Genomic DNA, 9,805 nt, shown 5'->3' on the forward strand with positions numbered 1-9,805 from the left:
TTTCTCAGAGGATAAAATAAAGGTTTAAAATCATGACATTCTATGAACTTTAGCCATTTCACATATGCAGGAGATTACATTTTGAGACCAAGATTAGGTTACCTACTGGGGTTTGAAACCTGATTCTTCACTGACAATTTTCAGAAAGATTCAAACTTCTATTTCTATTCTATTTTCTATAGTTGCCACTACCACTGAGTGGCAGCTAGTACTTAAAGGAAATTTATGAGCTAAGACTACTTACGGAGGGAGATTCACCACAGCAAATCTCCAGCCTAAAGCTAGAGTTATAATTTTCTGTTGTCATTGGGGTTTTTGAGGAGTGATGAAAAAGTGAGTTTCTCAAACTCACTTACTCTCTTCTGTCCACACATGTGCTCTCTGCCCTCCATGTATGTAAATATATTTATATGTATGCATATAATTGCACATATATATTGCACAATCTAAAGGTTGTGAGTATATTTCATGTATAATGTGTGAGTATGCGTATGTTACATACATAACTGACTCCATGTGAGTATATATGTAAACCAGTTATATATTGTTGTATAATGAATTACACCAAAATCCAGCGTCTTAAAGTTACAAGTTATTATTATATCTCCTAGGATTATGTATCAGCCAGGCAACTTTCTTGATCTTATCCAGGCTTGGCTGATTTTGTCTGTGTTTGCTTCTGTTTCTGCCATCAGCTGGTAGTTCACTTGGAGGCTCACTGACCTGGTGATCAACTGACTGTTGTCAGGCATACCTGGCATGGTTCATGTGTCTCCAATTATCCAGAAGATTATATTGTATCTGTTCACATGATAGTATCATGGTTCCAAAAGAGAAAACCTACAAAGCCACTAGAGGCCTAGACTTGGAACTAGTGCAAGGCCACTCTCCAAAGATTCTCTTGGCAAAAGCAAGTATCAAGGGTATCCCAAATGGGAAAACAGATTCCCTTTTTGTTGAGAGGAGCAGCAAAGTCATATTGCAAAGCATATGAACACAGGAAAGATTGATGAACTGGTACCATTTTGTAGTCAACCAACCTCAGCAAGATTATTCACTTAATTTTCATAATTATGTGTATTTATATGTTTCAAAGAGATTGATAAGTTGAATTCTATGTAACTCTTTGCATATAGCCCCATAATATCTACCTAGTCCATGAATATTGATGATGTTAACATAAGTGTGAGAAGTGTCATGAACAAAATGTAATTTGCCAGACCAGGCTACAGAATTTGTGAATCCACACCTTTTCTGCATTTCTATCATGGTGATGACCACTCTCTTATAATTTACTGATTGATCCATTTATCTACTTATTCATTAAACAAGGGGTTCCTTGGTGCTTACTATATTCTAGGGACAGCATCGTATGAAAGCAACAAAGAAAAATAAGAGTAAAGGTAAGCAAAATTGAATAAAATAGGGTAATCACTGGAATACGAAAAGTGCAGATTTCAACGGAACACATAGAAGCTACTGACTAAATACCTTCAGGGCAGTATAAAACATATCTTTAAAGATGTGGCACTTTTACTCTCAAGTAAGACTTCAAGGAAAAAGAGCAATAACAATCAATAAAAAAATGGACTTATATACTTTAGCAATATGTCTGCTTTTAAAAACAAATTTCCTTATAATCTCATCATTTCATCATATGCTCAATAGTTACAAACTGCATATTTTCATGTATATACATATAGATATGTGTATAGATGAAATAAATGAAAAACAATCTTACTACCACAGTATCAACACATATTTCACATTACTAAAAGTAGCTAATGGACAATTATACCTATGGACAATATAATATGCTAGGTGCTTTATGTGAATCATCTTACTTAATTCTTTATCCTATGGAGTATTACTTTAATATCCATTTTAACAGATGAAGACAGTTGAGATTAGCTAAGTTTAGTAACTTGTCAAAAATCACCAGCCTGTAAGTAACAGAGCTAGAATTCAAACTCAGGCTTTGAGACTGTAGAAATCTCTGATCCTACACCATCCAGCTTTCCAACTCTTCATCGCTAAACTGATCATTGTGTAATTTGCAGGACCTGCTGCTTTCTGTATTTGCCCAAACGCACAGAGAGGCAGTTCTTTTTACAAAGAAAGAAGGCTTCATCCTCACTACTGATCTTTACCCAAACCTCTGGCTTTTCTTCCTTTCTTGGCAATCAAGTTCACATTTTTCAGGGAAATAAATTATATGCATATATAAGATTAAGCACCTAAAGAATAGGATTAGAATTGTAAATTATGCTTCATCAAAATCATGGAAAAATCCAAACAGTGAAATTTGGAATGCTTTCATATTTTATATTTTGACATCCCATTTTTTTCATAACTCAAATTTTTAACTCAGTGTATTTATTTGTTTTTTAGTCTGTCTCCCCCACTGAATTCTACATTCCGGAATCTAGGACCCTGTTTGCCTTCTTTCCTATTGCCACTGACCCACAAGAGGCACTTGATAGCAATTTCTTGCTCTGGAATCTGACTCCTGGCAACTCTTGGCAGTGGCTCAGAGATCCAGAATCAAAGTCTGAAAAGTGAATACAGAATTAAAGAATAGCTGCTGCCAGGAGACCAAAGAGCAGGGCTAAGGAAGAGTGAGCTGCTCCAACAGTTCCCATAGGCCTTTCACTGTCTTTCATGCTGACACAGTCCAAACATACCTGCCAGGCCTGGTCAGATATTCTGTTCTTAAAGAGGCCCCTCTTGATATGGATATGACACTTCCTTTGTCTATGTCCTCAGGAAACAGAGGAGATCTGAAAGGCAGTGTGCTGTGTGAGGCTGGAAGGAATCAGAGTGGTTGATAAGATGACCTTAGGAATGCCAATTAAACTCAGTGATTAGGCACAGTGCTCTTGTGCAAAATTGCGTGCTCACACGCTCTCCCTCCCTCTCCCTCCCCCCCCAGCCCCCGTTTCTCTCTCTCTCTTTTGGTATCCTGAATTTACCCAGGAACTCCATTTCCAAAAATTTTCCAGGTTGAAATATATATATGGTATGTGATATATATGATATATAATAATTTTACCATATAAAGTGTTGTGCACACTTTTTTTTTACTACTCATTTCTTTTTGGACAAAATATATTTGAAGGGTGTTCACATACTTGAGTAGCTTTTGAATATTTTTCTTCCCCAACTAGATTCCAATACCTGTTATGAATTTACTAAGACATAGAACAGAGAAGTAAATGAGGCACTGCAAAAGCAAATACCTCTAAGGAAGTTTCAAAGACATTTAACATTTTTAATGAAAATTATATATGGCATTTATATATAATATATAAAGGTAAACATCCCCAGCATGTGGCACAACTCATGCAAACCTGTGTTTCTTCATAAAGAAATACCTATTCACAAAAAAATGACCACATATTTATAAATTTTTATTTTGCCACCCTTTGGAGTAGCAAAGGGGAAGAGAACAAACCATTTATCAAGAACCTATTATACACCGCATATTTCGCTTGCCACCTCAGAAGTGCTATGTTAGTAAATATTAACAATAATCCTATTATATTAAATCCAGAAATTGCCCCTAAGAGAGAGTGTGAAACATGCTCCTGGTTACAAAGGTAATAAGAAGCAAAGTCAAGATTTAAATCCAGGCTTTTTTTTTTTTTTTTTTCTGACTCCCACATCTGAGTGCTTTTCATTTCACCCTCATTTTCCTCAAGTTCAAATCTCTGGGACTTCTAGTGGTTTCTTGCTGGAATGTGGAGCCCAAACAGAGCTGGTCCACAGCTTACCCTTCTGAGCTTCCTGCTCCAGCTGTAGCATTATAGGGAGCTTCATAGCCATGCATTTGTGTATCATAGTCCAAATTTCCAAATACTTTGTCTCCAGAGAGCAAAAAGTCATTTGTTGGACCTGCAGTTGAATCCTACTATGGTACGGTCCTTCCTCTAGAAGATCCACACGGAAGAGAGAACTTTGCAAGCCTCGTAACTGGACTTACAGTCGTCTGGGCAGGGAATTTGGACTCCAGGACACATCTAGAAATCGGGGCATGGAACCCGACCCGAGAAGACTTCCTGCCCCTTGAATAGGGGTGCACGTGGAAAGCACAGGGCCAGGACTGGAAACTTCTTATTACAGAATAATGGTGGTTATCTCAAGTCAGAAAATAGGAATAACTTTAAATTCTCTTTTTTAAATGGTAAAAACAGAACTGAAAGCTGGGCAATTCTGGCCGGGCTCACTGATGAATTTCTCTATGAGACGCCATTTCAGCAGCCATGACGCCACGGCTGGAACGTGCACCGCTGCCTCCTTTCCTTTACACTTTTTCAACCACTGCAGTCTTGCTTTTGTAGCAGCCCACCTACCGGAATAGTTCTGGCATCAATGACCTTCTGATTGCCAAAAACAGTGGACATTTCACAGAACTTACCTCACTGGTAATAACAGTGTTTCTGGAAGGCTATCACTCAATCAGCTCTTCCTGCTTTTTTGCAAGGGTGGGAACATGATGTAGGATGGCCATAGGACATATTTTATGCTCCTGAGGTAGTCATGTCATCCAAGTGGAGCCAAACGGAATCCTTTTACAGGACTTATATGGATGCTAGGGGAGAGAAAATTATGTTGTCTGTCCCCAGCTCTGGATTAAAAGATGAGCCTGTAACTGCTCTGGGGGAAAAAAAAAAAAAAAAAAAAAAAAAAAGGATTGAGAGGGGAAGTGAGAGAGAGAGAGGGAGAGAGACAAGTGAAAGGCAGGGGGAGGGAGAGAGAGAGAGAGAGGGAGAGAAACTCCTGATGCTTGAATACCTTAGATCCAGTCATAACTGATCCAGTCAGGCATCACCCTGGATTTCCCATAAAATGTATTCATGCAGATATTCGTTGCATTAAATGGTTTGAATTAGGTTTGTTCCATTCATAACTAGAAGCATTCGAATTGCTCTGTTGTGCACAGCACTCTTGAACATTACCTCTGTTTTTTAATTCTTCCTGCCCTAAATTTCTAAGATACATTTCTCTAGCTTTCCCTCCTGCATTTTTTAATACTACATTTATTGATTTCTTTCTCTATCTGTCCCTTGAATGTGGATATATCTCAGCCCTTTGTCATTTCATTCAATAACTCTCTTTGGATAAAAACACCAACATCCATTGTCTACTCCCTTTATGTATACTATTGTTCCAGCCAGGTCCCTAAATAGAGAAAACAGATAAAATTCACTGAATCTTCCTATGCTTTGGTTCAGGAACTGCTTTCACCACCCACTTCCTCAACTGCCCATCTTCATCAGACATTGTTGTACATGATTTAACAACGTGAACCTAGCTTCACACCCTGACTCTTGTTTTTTAGTTTCTTTCCTTTGTTCTTTCACCACTACAATTCCTGTTCATACTGGAGGAGATAACCTGATTTTGAAAACATTCTCTAGCACATTTCTTAGTATCATCAGGTGATACATCAAACTTTACTTCTTGGTGAACAAGATCTAGCACCTGGATCAGTGGTCCTCAAATTTTAGCAGCCATAAGAATCACTTGGAAAAACTGGTGACATACAGAATGCTGTCAGCATTTTTGATTCAATAAGTATAGGGTAGGACCTGAGTATGTGAATTTCTGACAAGTTCACAGGGAATATTGATGCTACTCGTGTGGACCATAGGAATAATTCTGATATAGTCCATATTCTTTTTGTTATTTTTTGTATTGCAAACCCTTGTATTATGCATTTCTCTTTAGTGTGGGAGGAGCCTATGACTTTTTTTTGTAACCAATAGAATATGGCAAAAGTGATGGAATATTAACTTGCTGACTATATTATAATATCTAAGACTCTACTATACGAGACAGGAGACAGAGAAGTTCTCCTGCTGGCCTGGAAGAAACAAGCAGCCATGTTGTGATTGTGAACCACCTATAGAGAAGCCACAGAGATATAAGGTTTGCCTCTAAGACAGCCACTAAGAAGCTGGGACCCTCAGTCACACAATCACAAGGACATGAATTCTGTCAAAAATCTAAATAAGCTTGAATGTAGAATTTTTCCCAGTTGAGTAGCCTGATGAAAATACAGTCTAGCCAGCACCTTTCTTGAAGACTTGTGAGATCCTGAGCAAGGGACCTAAATAAGCAATGGCTGGATCCTGACCCATGGAAACTGTGAGATAATAAATATGTGTTGTGGAGTGCTTGGGTGGGTCAGTCAGTTAAGCAGCCAACTCTTGATTTTGATTCAGGTTATGATCTCACGGCTAGTGGGATTGAGCCCTGTGCCAAGATCTGGGCTCTGTGCCGATGGCACAGAGCCTGTGTGAAATTCTCTCTCTCTCCCTGCCCCTCCTGAGCTTCTGTTCTCTTTTACTCAAAATAAACACATAAACTTAAAAAAACAAGACAAAAAACAAAAACAAAAACAAAAACAAATGTGTGCTGTTTGAAGCTGCTAAGTTTGTGGTAATTTGTATTGAATATGATATCTTCTAAAGTATTATCCCCAGCATCAACCTCTGCAAAGCTCACACTGCCTACAAGATAAAATGTAAACACCTTAGTAGGGCATAGAAGGCTTTTTATGAAAGGTGCCTTGCTTTCTTCTGTAATTTCAGTACTCAAATCGTTGTCCCTCCTGTTTAGTACCAAGCTATTTCAAGTCTTCTCGTCAAATTTGGCACACACTCTACTGTATATCACGACCTCTGAACAATTTCTAACTGAGAATTCATCATTTTGCACCCATTCTTATCTCTTTCCAAATTCACTTCTGATGCTGTCATTTTCTGTGAACCTTCCATGACACTACCCATCAACCCAACTCCTGAGCTTATTTATAATCTTCCCCTCGAAGCACCACGTGTTACCTCTTATTTTGCAGTTACCACATTTGTCTTGCAAAGTCAGAGTGCTTTTCTGTCTCCACAAGTAGATGTCAGCAACTTGAGAGCAAGAGTTTCCCTTTAGTTTGTTTGTATCACTGCCTATCAGGTGGTACCCATTCAATGGTTTAACCAAGAACAATAATTTGTGAGAGAATTACATGTATTTAAAATATTTTTTTATTTATTAAGATATCATTCATTCAAAAAAAAAAACCCACTAAGAATCTTTAGAGAGGGTAAAAATATAAGATAGACTAAGAAGTATCTGAAATCACGATGTATGTGGCAATCCCTTAACAGGAATGAGAAATAAAGAACAATAGGAGGTTTCTGATTAATTATGATAGGTAGGTCAAACCCTGAATTACACTTGTATTTTCCAAGCACTCCATTATGCTACTTTATAATATGCTGTTTCACACTAAAATAATGCCACAAATTTAAGTTTTATATAGCTCTACATGGATATTCTCTTTGAATAAATCAACTATTGTTATCACTTTTGATTAGAGATATTTAATTCAATTACTAAGTAAATAGATAATCATAGAGTTTATAATAACCCAATTTTGAATGTATTACATTGAGAGCACTTTAATAGTGTTTTAAAAAAAGTGGTGTATTACATTTTCTATTTCATTAAAAATAAATCTCATTCCCTTATAATTTTTCCTTACTTTTCTGGGAAATTAGTTTTAAAAGGTTTTATAGCCTCTAGATATATATTTCAATGCCTCACATGAGAAAAGTTTTTCATTTACAGTTTTACTACTCTGCTTCTTCATATGTATATTCTCCTTAAAAGTATTATTCATTGTCATAATCACATTGAATGCTTTCTTCTTTCTCCTCGTATGATAGACGAGTGAAAGTTTAATCTCATGTGACCACTTTAATAAATACAATATGTAAGGTACACACATTTACACAGGAATTATAATAAATAGATATAATTCCATAAAGTTAGGTAATATGACAAAGAAGTATTATTTAAGTGAAATCTACTACATTTAGTGAGTCAAACCTATGTGCCCTCGGGGTAAGAAAACCGCAATAACTATTTCAATAAAGATATTTACAGACTTCCCAAACCTTCTTTCTTATAAAAATATTTAAATTGCTAACATAAAAAGGAAAGAGATCACACGGCTTGTGTTCATCATTAATCTACTAACACTACGTGTTATGGACTGAATTGTGTCCTCTCAAAATTCACGTACTGAAACCCCTAACACACCCAACACCTCCGAAAGTGACTATATTTGGAGATAGGGCCTTGGAAGCAACAGTGAGGTTAAAATGAGGTTGTTAGAGCGGACCTTAATCTAATCTGACTGGTGTCCTTATAAGAAGAGATTAGGACCTACAGAGAAATACCAGGATGCACATAACAGAGGATAGGCCATGGCAGGACCCAGCAAGAAGGCCACAGTCTACAAGCCTGGGAGAGAGGCCTCAGGATGAACCAAACCTGGCAGCACACTGATCTTAAACTTGCAGCCTCCAGAACTATGAAAAAAATAAAATAAATTTCTGTTGTGTAAGCCACTGTTTTTATGGTACTTTATCATGGCAGCCTGGCATACTAATGCACTGCCCAGTGCTCCCTCAGTACCGCCAAGGGTATGATGAAAACCGTGGTACTTTTTTTTTTCTTTTAAGCACACTCTACACCCAACATGAGGCTCAAACTCATAACCCTGAGATCAAAAGTCACATGTTCTACCAACTGAGACATCCAGGCACCCCACCACAGTGTTAAGATTGAAAAAAAATTAACACATTTATCACCTTTTGAAAAATGAAAGATAAAAATAACTGCTGATGCTATAAATATTTCTCAGTAGCAATTTTAGAAAAGATGCATAAACTTAGATCTATTCTTATTAGTGTTAGTGCTCTTTCCTCTCCCTCTCCACCCCCTTCTTTTTCTTTTACCTTGACACAAACCTGCTCTGTCCTGTGTCTCACAGAAACACTAATCTGAGTGTACTGCACTAAAATTGGGCAGGGTGGGGGGGGGGGAGTGGTAGCTGTATTTAATGTATCCCTAAAGTATTTACTTTAGCAATAAAACATAAGGAGACAAGGAGGACTTTCGTCTTAAAACCTATGCCAGAATATTGAAACACAAATAGACTACATAAGATGCAAGGGTTTTAAAAATTGCTTTGTACGTATCATTGCAAAGGCAACTTATTTGGTCTTTACAATTAAAATGATAAGCACCAGGTTAAGAAACTTTGAAGTACTTTCTGTTTTGTAAACAAGCATGAAATTTAACAGATGAAAATTTTCTTTATCTTGGCAACCTGTATTATGGTTGGCATTATTTAATCAATGCAAAATGAAAAATACATGATTCCAGGTATTACTGAATGAGTTTTCCTAGGCTGATGATTGAACTCATAAAATATGTAATTATTATTCAGCTAAATAAAATGAACGTATTGTTATCTATTAACATACCATAAGCCAAAGCCTTTTATTAAACTCTTTATGGCTTTATGAATGAAAAATATCATGAATTTTTCTCATTATATTCTTGATATAAAGCTAACATCATCCTCAACGGGGAAAAACTGAGAGCTTTTTCCCTGAGATCAGGAACACGACAGGGATGCCCACTCTCACCGCTGTTGTTTAACATAGTGCTGGAAGTTCTAGCATCAGCAATCAGGCAACAAAAGGAAATCAAAGGCATCAAAATTGGCAAAGATGAAGTCAAGCTTTCGCTTTTTGCAGATGACATGATATTATACATGGAAAATCTGACAGACTCCACCAAAAGTCTGCTAGAATTGTACATGAATTCAGCAAAGTTGCAGGATACAAAATCAATGTACAGAAATCAGTTGCATTCTTATACACTAACAATGAAGCAACAGAAAGACAAATAAAGAAACTGATCCCATTCCCAATTGCACCAAGAAGCATAA

Source organism: Acinonyx jubatus, chromosome A1 (assembly GCF_027475565.1).
Source record: "Acinonyx jubatus isolate Ajub_Pintada_27869175 chromosome A1, VMU_Ajub_asm_v1.0, whole genome shotgun sequence".
NCBI lineage: Eukaryota > Metazoa > Chordata > Mammalia > Carnivora > Felidae > Acinonyx > Acinonyx jubatus.